General features: G+C 42.2%; 1 pseudogene; it reads left to right on the top strand.

Moving 5' to 3' along the window:
* Positions 1 to 12990: 12990 nt before the first annotated feature.
* On the top strand, positions 12991 to 13108 carry LOC124799350 (annotated as a pseudogene).
* The last annotated feature ends 5479 nt before the right edge of the window (positions 13109 to 18587 follow it).

Genomic DNA, 18587 nt, shown 5'->3' with positions numbered 1-18587 from the left:
TTACACGTTTCGCAGACATTTGAAACTCGTCCACACTATTTCACGCTTTACACTAGACGCAGACAGTTGGGGTACACTAATCCCTTCCTGGGGGGTTTGGGGTGGCGGCAGGAAGGGCATCCGGCCATCCCTAACACTAACACTGCCAAATCCGTTGTAACCACGCCGACCCTGCGATCGCTGAGGGACTATGGCGTAAGCGAAAGAAATCAAGTAACTGGCAAACAGAAAAGGCAAGGCAAGGTACTGTTCATGGATGTTTAAAGTGTTTATCGAGATATCCTCTATAAAACCTTGAAGTTCCGAATCCCAAACATACTCATTACGACGGTACTGGGCATTACACATTAAAGTCTGAATAGTTTGGCTCGAGCCCCCGTGTGCTATAACACGATAATAGATATATTTGTTACACTCAGCTTAATTGAGTGACCCAGAGATGTGGCTGGTCTCAATCTTTGGCTACGTTTTCATCCTAGGGTGCCAGCTCACACCTGTCATAATCTCAATTTTTAAGCTGAAATAAAATATAACAAAACAATGCAGGCAGGTATTGCGGTGAAATTTAAAATATTGAGTCACGTTGATTTACAATTTGAACAAGTAGTTTATTTTCCTTCAGTAAACTCTCTAAACATTCAAAATGGAATCTGAGGGGCTTTTACGTAAGGGCTGCCTTTAACAACTGATACTACAACACTTCACTGTAAAATTCATATGTCGCGATCACGGCACCCCTCAGTCTGTTCACAGTTTACAAAATACACTCTTTGTCTGCTGTCCTAAACCAATATATTGCGCTCCACTTGATCGCTTTCGAACGTCGCTACATACATACTTTTCCGCGAACGTGGCCACCAACCCACTACCAACCCCAGGTGCACTGCACGTTCGGCTCTTAGCGTTGCTCAGAACCAACTCCCCTGTCCCAAAGATGGCTGCCCTATGCACCCTCGAAATGAATGCCTAACTCAAAACAATGTTTGACAAAAAAAAATAACGAATATTATAAAGCTAAACACAAAAACACATATGATACAATGAAAAATTTGGAAATTTTCCGGGCAATAACAATTTAAAGTCCAATTTTTTTGTATCTGCCACTGTTTTTTCACAAATAATGTTCTTGTGGTGTGATTTTGCTTTTCCCGGATTTTTGGTCCTAAACAAAAAAATGGTTCAAGTGGCTCTGAGCACTATGGGACTTAACATCTATGGTCATCAGTCCCCTAGAACTTAGAACTACTTAAACCTAACTAACCTAAGGACATCACACAACACCCAGTCATCACGAGGCAGAGAAAATCCCTGACTCCGCCGGGAATCGAACCCGGGAACCCGGGCGCGGGAAGCTAGAACGCTACCACTCGACCACGAGCTGCGGACAGGTACTAAACATAAATAAACAAATAAAAATACATACTTAATTACTCATCTACCTCTTTAAACTTTAGAGTGCTGCCGCTAGTTTCACCTTTTTAAATTCATTTATGACGAAAAACAGTTTCTCTCAGTCGAATCCCATATTCGGACCCCTAATTCAAGATTGGTACATGTTTTGCTAAATCGGCTATGATTCCTTGAAGCAGCTCTACTAGCTGCATCCATAGACACTTTGCTCATATTAATCAGCCGAATCATTGCCGAGGTATTAGTTTTTGAATTTTCATAAATTTACAATTTTTAAGACAACAATAACTTTTGAACTATCATATATTTTTGTGGCGCGTCTAGATAATTTAGCTGTACATATTTTTCTGTCCATGAGTGGCAACTAGACCCCATGTCACTCTTAGTTTTGTTTTTATCAAATTTTCTGTGGCATAAAAATTTCTCCAAGAGCGCAACCCGCCCATATGCGCCCTTGCCAAGCATCCATTAGGTTTTTCCAACGCCGCGTACACGCTAGCCGGTCGCCACGGCACCGTAGCAACCGCCAGCCACGTGATCTGCGGCGGGAAACTGCCGCTCTAATCTCCTGCCACAGCTTGTACGCTCACATCGTTGAAATGATTAGTGTGCGTATGCGTGAATGGAGAGTGAAAGTACGAAGTGGAGGAGCATATTCACAACCTATCCCCATAACAAATGGATTAAGATAGGAAGATGTACTGTTATGTGTACTGATTTATTTCCCCCTGGAGAAAATCATAAGAGGGAGAAAGCTGAAGAATGTAATCGGATACGAATGGAAGATGGCAGGTTTCAGATATTTCCTTAAGCAAACAACACAGCATTAGTGAGCGAGAATGAACAAGTTCTTGAGTAAATGTACAACACAAGTAAAGCAGGACTACTCATCAATAAAAAGTAAAAATAAAATAAAAAAACAGAACATATTGTGCTAGTAGACGAAACTAAAATAAGTATGCACAAGAGCACTTTACAGTCTGTTGATCAGTTCAAGTAAGCAGCGCGATCGTTATAATCAAATACTGATACGTGTAAACGAAACAATTTCTGCTGGATCCAGATGTCTATTTGTCCTGCGAAAAGGAACATCTACAGTACCCTTATTCGCCCCGTTGTCCTCTACGGTTCAGAACGCTTGACACTAAAATTTGAAACAAAGGGAGTGAGCGGAATGTAGAACCAGGTGGTGATAGAGGCAAGTATTTGCAGAGCAAGAAAGAACCATCAACTTTATCAGATCAGGAACCAGCCCAGCGCTTTGCAACATCAAAAGAGCAGACTACTCCGATGGACAGATCACGTAATCATTAAGTTAGAGGCCTGGCTTCCTAAGCAGGTTTTGATTGTCCACATTACAACAAAAAGACCCGTGAACAGACCAACAAACAGATGAGAAGACTCAAAATTTCAAATTGTTTTAGCCACACTGTTTTTTGATTATACCTACCTTACTCGTTTCGATTGTACAGCATTTTCAAAGGCACATGTAGAAATCTTCATGTTAGAAGCACTGCTTATACTACACATGTGTGTCATCTTATGAGCAACAGACGGTGCTTTTAATGTGAAGGCTTTTATATATTTCTTTGAAAATGGTGTGTAAGGGAATCATAAAGCGAAAAAAGTGGTCCAACTAAAACATTCCTATTTCTTTACGTACTACACGAATATGTAATAAAAAATGGCGGTTCCTATTTTAAAAAACGCAGTTGATATCCGTTTGACCTATGGCAGCGCCATCTAGCGGGCCAACCATAGCGCCATCTGGTTTCCCCCTTCAAGCTAGACAAGTTTCGTTCTTTGTAGTTTTTTCGTTTGACGCTTATTTCGTGAGATATTTGGCCCGGTCACTATCAATGGACCGCCCTGTGTAATGTAGGGCGGCGTAAATTGTGACAGGTTGCCGGCCGCTGTGGGCGAGCGGTTCTAGTTGCTTTAGTCCGGAACTGCGCTGCTGCTACGGTCGCAGATTCGAATCCTGCTTCAGGCATGGATGTGTGTGATGTCCTTAGGTTAGTTAGGTTTATGTAGTTCTAAGTCTAGGGGACTGATGACATCAGATGTTAAGTCCTTTAGTGCTTATTGACATTTGAACCATTTGTGACAGGTCTGCTTGGCGTTACGGAAATGCGGAACACAAGTGTCCACCATTGTGCGACAGCCTATTTACAAAGTTTGAAGACCAGTATTAATCGAAGAACCTTCGTACTTACGTACCGCTACCGTAGCGGCCGCGAAGACAAGATTAGTCTAAAGCCTTTTGTACACGAGCGTCTTGGTCAAAATCAGCTGCTCGAAATGTGTGCGTCTTTCGTGTATGCATGTAAATCAGCAACAAACCACGATGCAAGTGTGTCTATAACGTCAGTAATCTATGTATTGTGCCGAGTATGGAGTTCTAAATTTCCGAGGATGTTGTACGCTGCACATGCGCAGGAACAAGGGATTACGGCGGCGTTTACTAACATTGAATACGTTAAATGTAAATATGGACAACCATCAGCTGTGAAATGGAATGACGACAATGAAAATTTGTGCAGGGCCAGGACTCGAACCCGGATTTTCCGCTTATGGCGAGCGATCGCCTTACCATTTGGCTATCCGTGCACGACTCACTGCTAGCCCCAAACTTCCATATGTCGTCAACCGTGCGTCTGCAACCAGTACTCGTACATCCATTATTTATATTCCCGTACAGGTGAGACTTTTTACTTGAAAGCCGCTTGCTCGGTGTCAGCGTATAAATACGATATTGCAGTGCCTGTGTTATTCTAAGTACGATGTAAAGCTGCTTTGGACATGCATACGTTTCCAAAGGAACTTTCCATCGTAATTCAGAATAACACAGCCACTGCAATATAGTAGCTAACATCGAAAGCTATAACCTACTCTCGTCGAGTTCACTCCTATTATAAAAATGGATTTTGTGCTTTCGTGTCCTCTTAACTTTCATTATGTTGTATGACTTGTTTTCGTGGCACATTGAAAAATACACAAAGTCCTGGTATTTCTTCCTACTAAGTATTCTTCTGCGAGTGAGGAAGAGAGACGAAATACCTGGACGCAAAAAGTATTTATGTTTCACAGAAAAAAACCTACACTGCATAGTGTAGAACTTAAATAAATAAACATGTTTTAATGAAAATTATTTCAACAGTGAAAACTTCGAAATTATTGGACGAAAAAAGTCATTTTCTTAGTTGTTTGGCATATGGCAAGAAAACAAGATACAAAGGATATAGCAAAAATGATCTATTTACTGCGTTCTACGTATTATCTCATGTGTTTGCAAGCACATGTTTTCCCGAGTAAATTAATGTATATAAGTTACGCAATGTTTGGATGACACTTTTTCTATTTCAGAATGAGATTTTCACTCCGTAGCGGAGTGTGCGCTGATATGAAACTTCCTGGCAGATTAAAACTGTGTGCCCGACCGAGACTCGATCTCGGGACCTTTGCCTTTCGCGGGCAAGTGCTCTACCATCTGAGCTACCGAAGCACGACTCACGCCCGGCACTCACAGCTTTACTTCTGCCAGTATCTCGTCTCCTACCTTCCAAACTTTACAAAGCTCTCCTGCGAGGTCGCAGCTTCGAATCCTGCCTCGGGCATGGATGTGTGTGATGACTTTAGGTTAGTTAGGTTTAAGTAGTTCTAAGTTCTAGGGGACTGATGACCGCAGATGTTAAGTCCCATAGTGCTCAGAGCCATTTGAACCATTTGAAAACGCCAGGAGCGCTGCAGTAGACGCACTTGTCTCGAGTAGCTACTTGGGACAAGAAAGTCGATCGTGTAAGAAATTCACAGTGCGCGAAGGAGCATTTAAGCAGTCATTTTCTCCTCGCACCATAAGCAAATGAGACGACAAAATACCCAATACTTGGTACTCCAGGCAATTCACATTGGTTTGCAGGAATGTATAAGTGTACGTCTAGTTAACACAGTATAGCTCCCCTATGCTTGCTTGCTGCAGGCGTTTGTTTACGCGTAGCAAACAAACACTTGGCACTCTCGCTGCGCACCGTATCGTGCCGCTGCCTGCCGGTAGGTGGCAGAAACAAACCCTCGGTGGGGCCTACTGCCCACTCCCCCCCGTGTTTAGTGACGCTGTGAGAGCCCGATGCGCCCGCCCCACGTGCCGACTGCACGGGCAGGAAGAACCGCCATTTGTGCACCCCTGCGGAATCACGCGGTCGATATCTGCGGCTTGGGACGGCGTGCGTACGCTGGCAGCCGTAACTCGTAAACCGGCGGCGCCGATACACTTATCTAGAAGCTTTCCCAAGGGACTTTCCAATACCTTTTTCGGTATGATATCTGTTATAGGTTCCAATATCTGAATGTTTATAGATACCACGATAGAATAGGAAAAAAATTGTCGATAGCCAGAGTATCGCAGTTATTGATTACTTGTCTATAAAATTAGCTTTTGTTTAACGCAAAAATACGATGCGAACTGTGGAATTTATGCAATGTTTTCATCAACCAACTTGTGTACAAATTTAAATATAAACGTAAGCAGTAAGTTACAAATATTCCAACTGTAAACAAACAATAGGCCTTGACACAAGTTTTATGCTACCTATTGCGCCATAATTACAGAGCAGCTTTAGAATCTTTTCTTTTCGATAAAGTAACTGATTTAGAATAACTTTTTAAAGACAATAGCACCATTTTCAATACAAAGGGTAATATAGAAATTACACTATATTTGCTTGAACCAGTTCGATTATAAAAATCATTTCTTTCTTTTAAGATACGAGGTACATAGTTTCTGCTGTGGTATTTGTTGCTGAAATCTGGTGTTTTATAACAGACTGTACAACGTATACTGTTTCTACGTATGTGTTTCATGTCTATAACACAAGCCCTGTGACCATTCTAACTGTCATAAACGTAGTGATGTAAGGTTATAATTTTTCCCAACACCAGCCAATATACCCCTACCAATATATATCTACGTATCCGTCCCTGTGCGTGAATCACTAATGCGACCAACGCTTTTAATACATTAACAACGTACAAAAAATACACATAACAATGAAAAAAATATATTTATGAACAGACAATAATAATACAGCAAGTTAAAAAATGGTTCAAATGGCTCTGAGCACTATGCGACTTAACTTCTGAGGTCATCAGTCGCCTAGAACTTAGAACTAATTAAACCTAACTAACCTAAGGACATCATACACATCCATGCCCGAGGCAGGATTCGAACCTGCGACCGTAGCGGTCGTTCGGCTCCAGACTGTAGCGCCTAGAACCGCACGGCCACTCCGGCCGACACAGCAAGTTATATTTTTGAATCAAATTACTGGTGTTCCGACTGGACAGCTAACAGAACAGTAAATGTAGCATGTCTAAACATGAGATTGACAGAAATTGTAAAATGGCTAAGCAGGAATGGGTAGAGGACAAATGCGAGGCTGTAGATGCATGCATAGCTTGGGCAAAGATAGGAAAGTTACACAGACGTTTTGGAGAAAAAAGCAGCAGAAGCAGGAATATGAACAGTTCAGATGGCAGTCCAATACTAAGCAAAGAATGGAATGCTGAAACGCGGATTATAAGTAGAGTCCATGTAAAGAAAAAAAACACTTGAGGACAATGCAAACAAGAATTTGACAGAGCAGAGAAAGACCTAAATGGAAACAGGATCCCTGAACTAGATGATATTCCTTTGGAATGATTGACATCATTGGGAGAGCCAGCCATGACAAAATTATTCCACCTGGTGTGCAAGGTGTATGGGACAAACTTCACGAAAAAATTAATAATCCCACTTCCAAAGAAGTTAGGTGCTGACAGGTGTGAGTACTATCGAACTACCAATTTAATAAGTCACAGTTGCAAAATATTGGCACGGATTATTTACAGAAGATTAGAATAATTGTTACAATATCAGTATGGTTCCAGGGAAATTTAGGAATACGCGACACAGTACTAACCGCACGATGTATGCTAAAAGATAGGCTGAAGAAAGCCAAACTTACGTTTATAGCACTTACAGATGTACAGAATGTTTTTGACGGTATTGACTGAATTGTACTCTTCGAAATTTTGTACCTAGCAGGGATAATACACAGGGAAAAAAGGTAATCTACCATTTTTACAGAAACCAGAAACCAAACTGCAGCTATAATATTCGAAGGACATGCGGCGGTTGAGAAGGGAGTGAGGATTGTAGACTATACACAGTGTTATTTCATCTGTTCAAAAAAGGGCTCTGAACACTATGGGACTTAACATCTATGGTCATCAGTCCCCTAGAACTTAGAACTACTAAAACCTAACTAACCTAAGGACAGCACACAACACCTAGTCATCACGAGGCAGAGAAAATCCCTGACCCCGCCGGGAATCTAACCTGGGATTCCGGGCGTGGGAAGCGAGAACGCTACCGCACGACCACGAGCTGCGGACATTTCATCTGTACTTCGTAGCAAGCAGTAAGGGAAACCAAGTAGAAATTCGGAAAGGGAATTAAAGTTCAGGAAGAAGAAATAAAAACTTAGTTGTTTGCTGACGACATTGTAGTACTGTCAGAGGCAATGAAACAGACGATGTAATGTTATGATGCATAAAATCAGAATTTGTCAACATAGCTTTGCCGAAATCGGTTATCTACGTCTTAATAAATGCTTTACTACCAATCTTGGCATATGAAAGTTTCTTATCCGCAGCTCGTGGTCGTGCGGTAGCGTTCTCGCTTCCTACGCCCGGGTTCCCGGGTTCGATTCCCGGCGGGGTCAGGGATTTTCTCTGCCTCGTGATGACTGGGTGTTGTGTGATGTCCTTACGTTAGTTAGGTTTAAGTAATTCTAAGTTCCAGGGGACTGATGACCATAGCTGTTAAGTCCCACAGTGCTCAGAGCCATTTGAACCATTTTTTGAAAGTTTCTTCAGAGTCCACATTATTGCAGTTCGCCCCCACGCTAGTACGGTTTCAGGAATATACAGGGTGTCACAAAAAGGTACGGCCAAACTTTCAGGAAACATTCCTCACACACAAATAAAGAAAAAATGTTATGTGGACATGTGTCCGGAAACGCTTAATTTCCATGTTAGAGCTCATTTTAGTTTCGTCCATCTACGCTCAATGGAGCACGTTATCATGATTTCATACGGGATACTCTACCTGTGCTGCTAGAACATGTGCCTTTATAAGTACGACACAACATGTGGTTCATGCACGATGGAGCTCCTGCACATTTCCGTCGAAGTGTTCGTACGCTTCTCAACAACAGATTCGGTGACCGATGGATTGGTAGAGGCGGACCAATGCCATGGCCTCCACGCTCTCCTGACCTCAACTCTCTTGACTTTGATTTATGGGGACGTTTGAAAGCTCTTGTGTACCCAACCCCGGTACCAAATGTAGAGACTCTTCGTGCTCGTATTGGGGACGGCTGTGATACAATACGCCATTCTCCAGGGCTGCATCAGCGCATCAGCGATTCCATGCGACGGAGGGTGGATGCATGTATCCTCGCTAACGGAGGACATTTTGAACATTTCATGTAACAAAGTGTTTGAAGTGACGCTGGTACGTTCTGTTGCTGTGTGTTTCCATTCCATGATTAATGTGATTTGAAGAGAAGTAATAAAATGAGCTCTAACATGGAAAGTAAGCGTTTCCGGACACATGTCCACATAACATTTTTTCTTTATTTGTGTGTGAGGAATGTTTCCTGAAATTTTGGCCGTACCTTTTTGTAACACCCTGTATACTAGAAGTGGTAGAAGAGTTTTGCTCTTTGAACAGCAAAATAACTGACGATGATATGAAGTGCAGACTGGCGGTAGTAAGAAAAGCATTTCTGACAAATGGGAATTTGTTAACATCTAATACCATTGTAAGTGTTAGAAAGTTTTCTCTGAAGTTATTTGCCTGGAGTGTACCCCTGAGGCATCAGGAAATTGCGAATTTGTCAGTGGAAGAAAGTGTGAGCGGACAAAATTGTAGAGGAAGAGCTAGGCTTGACTACAGTAAGGATGTTCATATGGACGTAGGGTGCGGTAGTTACGCAGAGATGAAGATGCGTGCTTAGGAGATCTGTATCAAATCGATCTTCGGGCTGAAGACCACCACAGCACACAAAAAACGTCGTAGAAGGATAAATCCTAGGAACAAAATTCAAGAAGTAGGTCCTTAACATACATATTACAAAGTGTTACCAGTGGAATAAACTGCAACAACTACAACCAAATGAATGAGATGTGAACATCAACAAGGCCTTTAGTGTCTGATGACGATGAATAAGACACACCTCGCACCTCTGAGATTGAGGTTGAGGGCGACATGAAAGCATAACTCAGGAACTCCTCGAACAATTTCAATCAAATTTGGTATATTCAGGAGACATTATTTGCGTAAAAGTACTGTGATATTAAGTTACCGCGATATGGGGGCAGGCATAAGAATGGTGACATGAAAAATGTTCATCTGTGTATCTCCGCTATTTTGTTCACTTGGCGTGTTTACAGAGTATGAAGCGCAGTCTCTCTCTTGTCCAATGCGTCAACCAGATCGCGATAATGAATACTACAGTGAGACAATAATTCTGTCAGCGTGTTTCAGGACCAAAGATTATGCCACACGGTTGAACTCCAGAGATACAGTTAAAGTCCTCATATGGTGTAAAACAGTAGAGAATCAGGTAGTTGCCGACGACAGTTCTTATTCTTGAAACGACTATTGGTTTACTGTTGTCGTTATGTCCCAAACGAAACGGAAGTCTGTCGGCCAGATTCAGTGGAAAGGAACAAAAAGCGAAACTATTGCGAAGAAATGTAACAAATTGTCACCTGCACCATTGACTTTAAGCTATGCGGGAATGTGTCACCACAATACAAGCTGCTTTAACTGAGGTACGACCCGAACGCCGACTACAAGCAACGCGGCAATAAGCTAGCACATTGCGGACATCTGTAAGTCTTTTCAGTTTATTTGTAGAAGGGTGTCACTATGATCCAAGGGCAGATTACAACAAATGTAAAAGCGATGTGATTGGTGAAATGAATTAGGTATGTAAGTAGTGTCTTGTTAAGAAGCTCCGCGTATGTGATGCTTCGCTTCTAAAGAGCGCCTACCACCAATCATAACGCCTATAGAACCTTTACTGTCTTACATCGATGGGATTACCTCAGAAACCAAGCATTTCTTCAACAAAGCAAGGCAATATAATTTATTACTTTCAAATGACTTCATTTGAAAAATCATCTGCTATAGAATAAAATGTGTGTGCAGCAAAGTATCCATCGAGTTTGGAAATAAAAGTGGAAAATGTTCGCGCAAGGTACTCACTCATACTCCAATAACTTGAAACACTGAAATAAAAGAAAAAAACACTGAAATGGGGAAAAGATCAAACTTACTAAGAAATCCAGTTATCAATAAGAACGAATAGAAAAGTATATCATTAATTCTGTTCAAAAAACATGAAATAATCTTTAAAACACGCTTTTTCCGCTTAGGCTTATTTTTTGCTTAGAAAGCCCCACATCTGACAGTTTTAATGAATTTATTTCATTATTTTAATGACTTCAATTTTTTAGTGTCAACTGGCATGATTGAACTTCTCATCAAATATGCTTATGAAACTACTTTTTAGATTGTTTGTGCAAAGTACATACCATTCCCAACATTCGACAAGATGAATGTTCAAAGTTGGCCTCAAATTGACCTGTAGAATCGACACGTAACAGCCTATGAATGAATCCAGAACGTCCTAGCCTCCCCAGTTTGAGAAAGTGTGTAGTGATGCTAAGTGGAATACAGAATGTACAAATCTGTTTCTGGATGGCACGATATGTCGCTCCTCATAGATACTGAGAAGGTGCCAACTTCTGGTAAACCCATCTTTTTGAAATTAAAGTGTAAGACTTTTTTTCTTGTCTTGCTCACGAAATGGCACTTACTTTATTCCGCTCGTTACATTTAGATGCACATCTGAAACACAGATAAGCACATTTATAGCAGATCACGGCAGTTTGCTTTAGGGTCTGCTACAATCACTCTGCAATGTGAAACTGAATGTAGCCTCTGCAAGCCATCATGGATTTTGTTTCGTCAACGAACAGGATGTAAACTACTGATGTCCTTGTGGGAATCAGAGACGGATGTCGGAATCTGCGTTGTATATCGAACCGGTGTGTTTCTGCAGCTCCATGAGAGCTTTACGAGCAAGTGCCAGAGCAAAGTTTGATGATTCCTTTGGCTCTGTGTCGCAAAGGTTCGCATTCCCATTGAGTGCGTAGAAACTGCCTCCATGCCAAGCAAACCGGATAATTACTCGTCAACTTAATAGCGAACCAAATAGAAATTATGTAGCTATTTCTAAGGTCAGAATTTCCAGTCACCTTCGATTATGATAAATCTAGGGTTTTTTTAGAATGCTAGTCGTTCCTAGAAGCACGCCGAAGTTCTAAAATTAATAAAATGTATATTCCCGATGTTACAACAGGGGGCAACTGCCGCCACATAACTCCTCTTATGGACGCATATACTGATAAGAAATGATGGTCTCCGCAGAATTGTCGAAGAGACCAACATTTGGAAAATATAGATAAGAAGAAGGGATATGGTGATAAGACTTCAGGGAATAACTTCCATAGTATTAGAGGGAGCTTTATATGGTAAAAACTGTAGAGAAAGACAGAGATTGGAATACATACACCAAACAATTGATGGCGTAGGTTGCAAGGGGGTACTCTGAGATGGGACAGTTGGTGCAGGAGAGAAACTCGTGGCGGGCTGCATCAAACCAGTCAAAAGACTGATCAACGCCATCCCTCCTCCAACCTCAGCACGTGTGGAATGTGTTGCCGTAGAGTGTGTGTTTTTATCGATAAGTGCTACTGAGTTTATGCCTCTGAAAGCGCAGTTCTACTTTGTCCCCTGCAGCACGCGGTGTCCGCCACCGGAGCACTGCTGTACTGCGCTGGTTGCCGATGCGGCAGGCGCAGGCGCGTGCTCGCAGTGCTGTGCAAAGGGCGCCGCAAATGCCAGCCGGCCGCAGCTCGGAGCCACCTATCCGAAAGGCTCCAGGCCTCCTCTAAGGGGAATGTCTGCGGCCATGCCACTGGCTCTGCCTTGCGTTCCTCCTATTTTTGCTAGTAGCAAACAAATAGTGTATCCTGTTACAAATAAGGAACGGTGACTACTGTCGTTACTGAACGCAGCAACTGTGATTTCAGAGGCACTTACCAGTCGCTAAAGCGTCGACTTTCGCTCTCACCAATCAGCTGTCGGCGACATCCCGCCATCATTAATTGTTACTCTGGTGTAATACTCGTTGCTGTTTCTTTCAGGATTTACAACACAGTTGCAGCAAAATTCACAGTGACCCACGAAAACCTATTGTATTTGTTCCAATTATGGACCGCAATATTTTACACCATCTGTCTATGATGGCAGTCTTCATGACATGAGTACAAACTTTTTCAGTTCCATCGAGACAGCTTATGTAAATATGATTGCCCAGGAGAAATGATTTTAGCTTTTAAGACACTGATAGCTTTAATAATAGATAGTAAAAATCGTTCTTCCCTCTCGTGTATTAGGTATGGACCAACGGCCTTGCCGCACTTATAACACCGGTTCCCGTCAGATCACCGAAGTTAAGTGCTGTCGGGGTGGGCTAGCAATTGGATGGGTGACCACCTGGTCTACCGAGCGCCGTTTGCAAGCGGGGTGCACTCAGGCCTTGTGAGGCAAACTGAGGGGCTACTTGACTGAGAAGTAACGGCTCCGGTCTCGTAAACTGATATACGGCAGGGAGAGCGGTGTGCTGACCACATTCCCCTCCGTATCCGCTTCCAGTGACGCCTATTGACTGAGGATGACACGGTGACGGTCGGTACAGTTGGGACTTTATGGCCTGTTCGGGCGCAGTTTAGTTTTTTTTAGTATTAGGTATGGATATCACTATTGTTCTGGAATGGTGAAGGATTATTTATTATCAAAATATGTTTTGTAATGGAGCAGTTAATATACCCAAATCATTGAACAGATACCTACGTACGACCGATGGTGAACACCACATATTATTCTTACTACTCGCTGTTATGCAACCGGTACTTCCTTTCTAAGTGATGAGTTGGCCCAGAAAATTATTCTATAAGACATTATTGAGTGCAAATACGCAAAATAAGTCAGGAGGTTGATTCGTTTGTTTCTAAGACTAGCAATTATACGAAGAGCAAAAGTAGCTTAACTTAATTGTTTGAGAAGCTCGGTAATATGCTTCTTCCATTTCAGCTTCTTATCAACATATGCACCCAAAAATCCTGTAATAGTCTCACGACTTGTTGCTGGAGCGGTTGTTAGTTGATACTTGCCATGGTGGAGGGGTAAAATGTTTGTGAGATGAACTGACCTCGCCCTCCTGATGGGGGGTATCTGTTCCAGCGAGTTCTTTGGCTCAGTGGGCAGTCATTTTCAGGGGCCTGTGAGAGCTTCGTTTCCTTCATTCAGTCTAACAAGGAACCCGTTGATTGCGAGGCTGCAAGTTCAATCTTCAGTGAGGCTCATTTAAAAGTATTGTGTTAACAGTTATTACAGGAAAAATATTAGCTGCTGACTCACCACGTGCATCAGCAGAACGACAGAAAATGAGTGTCCGGGAGGTGCAAGATGTATGTATTACGCTTCACAAAAAGGACATCGTTGAAATTCAATAAATATTCAAAACAAACCATTAACTAGCATCATGAACACCGAATGAGAAATGGCGCGCCACACTGATCACAGGGGTTCACACCATTACGGTCGAAGGCGAACTCCTTGTGAGTTACAAACGGTGCGGGACGTTCAGCTAGGTATTTACTTTTACCGAATGCACATAACATCCAGAGGCTGAATTTGTTCAGTGGTTCCGGGTGATATAAATTGCAACACTTTCCAGGATTGATAGTTTGCTCTAAAGGGGTATGATTTTTATACGCAGGCCAGGAATCAAGAAAAAGCAAGTTATTCTGACTAGCTGTTTGACAAAATCAGTGTTCCTACCATAGCTGCAGTTCTCTTACGCCCATTTACCCACATTTTCCAGGTAAAGCACACGAGAAAGAATCGTAGGGACAGAGCACCTTCATCTTCTCGCAGCACAGTAAATAACTTTCCAATCAATTTACCATCCAGATTGACAGTTGGCCTAATTGAATGCGAATGCTTTAAGGCAATGATCGTAGTTGATGCGGATTCAACTCTCTTGGTACCTCTAATTTCCAGGTTTACTCTCATATGCATTTCCTCTTCAAATCACGATTCGTCGGGGTTGAAAACAAGTTCCTTACTCAGCGATTGAGGAAGTTTGTTTACCTCATTCCTTAATGAACAATGGAATAAGTTTGTTTATCTCATCAATAAATTTTTGGGCCGATTCCGCAGTTTGATGTGCATCGTCGAGTTGATACTGTGTTTGAAATTTCGTTACCTTACGTCTCCCAATTCTGTAGCACTGTTTGAAGTTATGCAACCACCCAATGCTTTCACTGTAATCTATGTGATTCTCTGTTTGATGTGCATACCGTAGTGTGTCACAATCATCCACATCCTGTAAATTGTATCGAGCATCCTTGAAACGCACAAACACCAGTTTTTGTAGCAAGTGCGCCCTGTCCTCTCTTGAATATCCGTAGTTTTTCTTAAGTACTACACGGGCATATTGCTGCCGACTGATTCGAAATCTGTTCTCTCCCTCTTTTTTTACTACACCGCAGATGATCTGCCATGTACGTAATTATGTTTAGTACCAGCGCCTTGGACAACGATTGTCCTTTTCTACGTTCCACTGGAGACGGGATTTGTGGGACCCCGTCCGACAAGGATGATGAACTACATGCCTGGACACCTGTTTCACTGACACTTTCATTTGTTTAGCACGTATCGTCATCATTGTACTCCTCATCCACTTTGTCCGCACAGTCGAGCGTATTCGACCCCACACACCCCACTGACTCTTCTTGAAGAAATCCTAATATTTCATCTTCACATCTTTCTCACACTGCGAAACTCACTGAGCTCCTTTCTAACGAAATGTCAACTTCGGCAACTGTTGTTTTAGATATAATACAATGTTTCTTTGTTTATTACTGCCATTGCTGTGCTTTGTGTCAACACTATTATCACTGTAGCACTGTTCTGGGTTACTCGTCGATTAAACTGTTCGACTACGCTCCGTAGCCTCATGATGTGTTCACCATTGGAGACCTCCAGTCCCGTCCCCTGTTGCCATTACAATCCCTATTGTAGTTGCGTGCTAGACAATATGTAGGGCATCGAATACCATAAACATTGTTGGCCTTATGTGATCTCGAACCCAAGGGGTTCCTTGTAAGAAGCCAGCACTAAGGAGAAAGAGCTGTGTAGAAATAATCTTCAACGTAACGATGGTAACATGTATCGCTCAGAAAAGATTCCTCTTTTATTGGCCGCTATCGACAGGGGATCTCAAGTTGATTCCGTATTTCTAGATTTCCGGAAAGCGTTTGACACCGTTCCTCACAAGCTACTTCTAATCAAGCTGCGGGCCTATGGGGTATCGTCTCAGTTGTACGACTGGATTCGTGATTTCCTGTCAGGAAGGTCGCAGTTCGTAGTAATAGACGCCAAATCATCAAGTAAAACTGAAGTGATATCAGGTGTTCCCCAGGGAAGCGTCCTGGGACCTCTGCTGTTCCTGATCTATATAAATGACCTGGGTGACAATCTGAGCAGTTCTCTTAGGTTGTCCGCAGATGATGCTGTAATTTACCATCTAGTAAGGTCATCCGAAGACCAGTATCAGTTGCAAAGCGATTTAGAAAAGATTGCTGTATGGTGTGGCAGGTGGCAGTTGACGCTAAATAACGAAAAGTGTGAGGTGATCCACATGAGTTCCAATAGAAATCCGTTGGAATTCGATTACTCGATAAATAGTACAATTCTCAAGGCTGTCAATTCAACTAAGTACCTGGGCGTTAAAATTACGAACAACATCAGTTGGAAAGACCACATAGATAATATTGTGGGGAAGGCGAGCCAAAGGTTGCGTTTCATTGGCAGGACACTTAGAATATGTAACAAGTCCACTAAAGAGACGGCTTACACTACACTCGTTCGTCCTCTGTTAGAATATTGCTGCGCGGTGTGGGATCCTTACCAGGTGGGATTGACGGAGGACATCGAAAGGGTGCAAAAAAGGGCAGCTCGTTTTGTATTATCACATAGTTGGGGAGAGACTGTGGCAGATATGATACGCGAATTGGGATGGAAGTCATTACAGCAAAGACGTTTTTCGTCGCGGCGAGATCTATTTACGAAATTTCAGTCACCAACTTTCTCTTCCGAATGCGAGAATATTTTGTTGAGCCCAACTTACAGCGGTAGGAATGATCATCAAAATAAAATAAGAGAAATCAGAGCTCGAACAGAAAGGTTTAGGTGTTGGTTTTTCCCGCGCGCTGTTCGGGTGTGGAATGATAGAGAGATAGTATGATTGTGGTTCGACGAACCCTCTGCCAAGCACTTAAATGTGAATTGCATAGTAGTCATGTAGATGTAGATGTATTCAAAGAATGAGGAGTGGTTAATATCGGTATTAATGGACAAATTGGTCAAAGGGAGGAGGGCTACTAAGCAAGCTGTGGAAGATGCTGATACCTTGATTATCAACACCGCATTATCTTTGACCCCACACATTCAACCGTTATAGTTGCTTGGAAAAGCGAGGACCTTCTCGTTATTCTAAGGCGCCCCAAAGTAATGTATTGTTGATGGAACCAGGGCGAGGCTAAATCCCACAGCAGTTTTACACTCCTCAGTGAATTGGCCACCCCGCTCAAGAGAATATCTTATTTTTGCATACAGCCAGTGGCTGTGACACTACTTCCACTCTTTACAACCAGGGAAAAGTGAAATGCACGACAACGCCGAAGAAATATCCTGAATTTCAGCAGGAGATATAAATCTTAAAGATCAGAAAGCAGACTAAGAGGCCATAGTGGACTGTGGTAAACGATTCCTCTTGAAGCTGTATGGTGGTGTAAGCGGATTCAGGTACAGAAGATACATCAAATCGGCATTATAACAATTTCCAACATCGCTTCTCTGCCACCAACTGAGGATTCTGCTTGCCAGTATAGAAGTGTACCACCAAATGCAACAGTGGCTTTGCGAAAATAAAAATCCCAAGCATCGTGTTGGACGAGGTCCAAGAACTACCAGGTTCTTACCACTACGCTTCAGTTACCAGCACCCGATGTTTTTCTGACATCGCATGAAAAGGCACATCTTGGTGTCGTGGCTACTCTTGTAGGCCTCTACTGCTCGGGGAATGGCACCAACAGCGATACGGTTTGCGAGAATGTCAGACATCTCGATTCTGAAGACTTAGAAGAAGCCATGTTGGAATGAAGAAGAAACAGGAGACTGAAGCGAGGACTGCTGCAGATGATGGCAAGCCACATTTCACGTTGTTGTTATTATAATTTCCAGTTGCGAAATCTCATGACCGTATTGTAATAAACACTCTATACTGGTCTCAACTGTAATTTATTATCGTTATTTATAACAGATAAAGAATTATTTTCCTGTTATCTGGTGTAGACTGAAATTAGTCATCTATTATCTAACTCAAGTGTAACATACCGATACATATTCTAATTTTTCTGACGAATCAAGTGAAAACGAGGACGTGGAGCATGAAGCATGAAGCATGAAGAGGATGAAATCTATTTAAAATTGTAATAATAATAATGGTAATATGGTATTATTATTATTGCCGAATGCCAAATAAAGCATAATTATTATATTATTTACGTAAGTTACTTGAACACTTCTTAAGTGCAAGAGTGACGAAAGCTTTTATTTTGTCATTTGAACGAACATCATAGTACATGGAGGGATGAGGAGTTGGGTCTCGGTGATGGCGCCCGAAATTGCGTTATGTTCAACATGCGCTACACACCGTACGGCTAGTCTAAGGAAAAAAAGCCATTAAGACCTATTTCGTGGAAAATTTTATCCTATGCCGAAATTTGCGTCATTTCGGAGTTATAAGCGAAAAAAATAAAAGGTCCTATTTGCTCTTTTTTTTTTTGATCCATTTCCGGACCGAAATTTTGGTGGAACTAAGAAAATTAGGGCACAGTACCCTTGAAAACATATCGGAAGCTTGTCGAGA

This window comes from Schistocerca piceifrons, chromosome 5, assembly GCF_021461385.2.
Source record: "Schistocerca piceifrons isolate TAMUIC-IGC-003096 chromosome 5, iqSchPice1.1, whole genome shotgun sequence".
Taxonomy (NCBI): Eukaryota; Metazoa; Arthropoda; class Insecta; order Orthoptera; family Acrididae; genus Schistocerca; species Schistocerca piceifrons.
The sequence above is the reverse complement of the archived record's forward strand: the minus strand, read 5'-3'. Positions and strand labels throughout refer to the sequence as shown.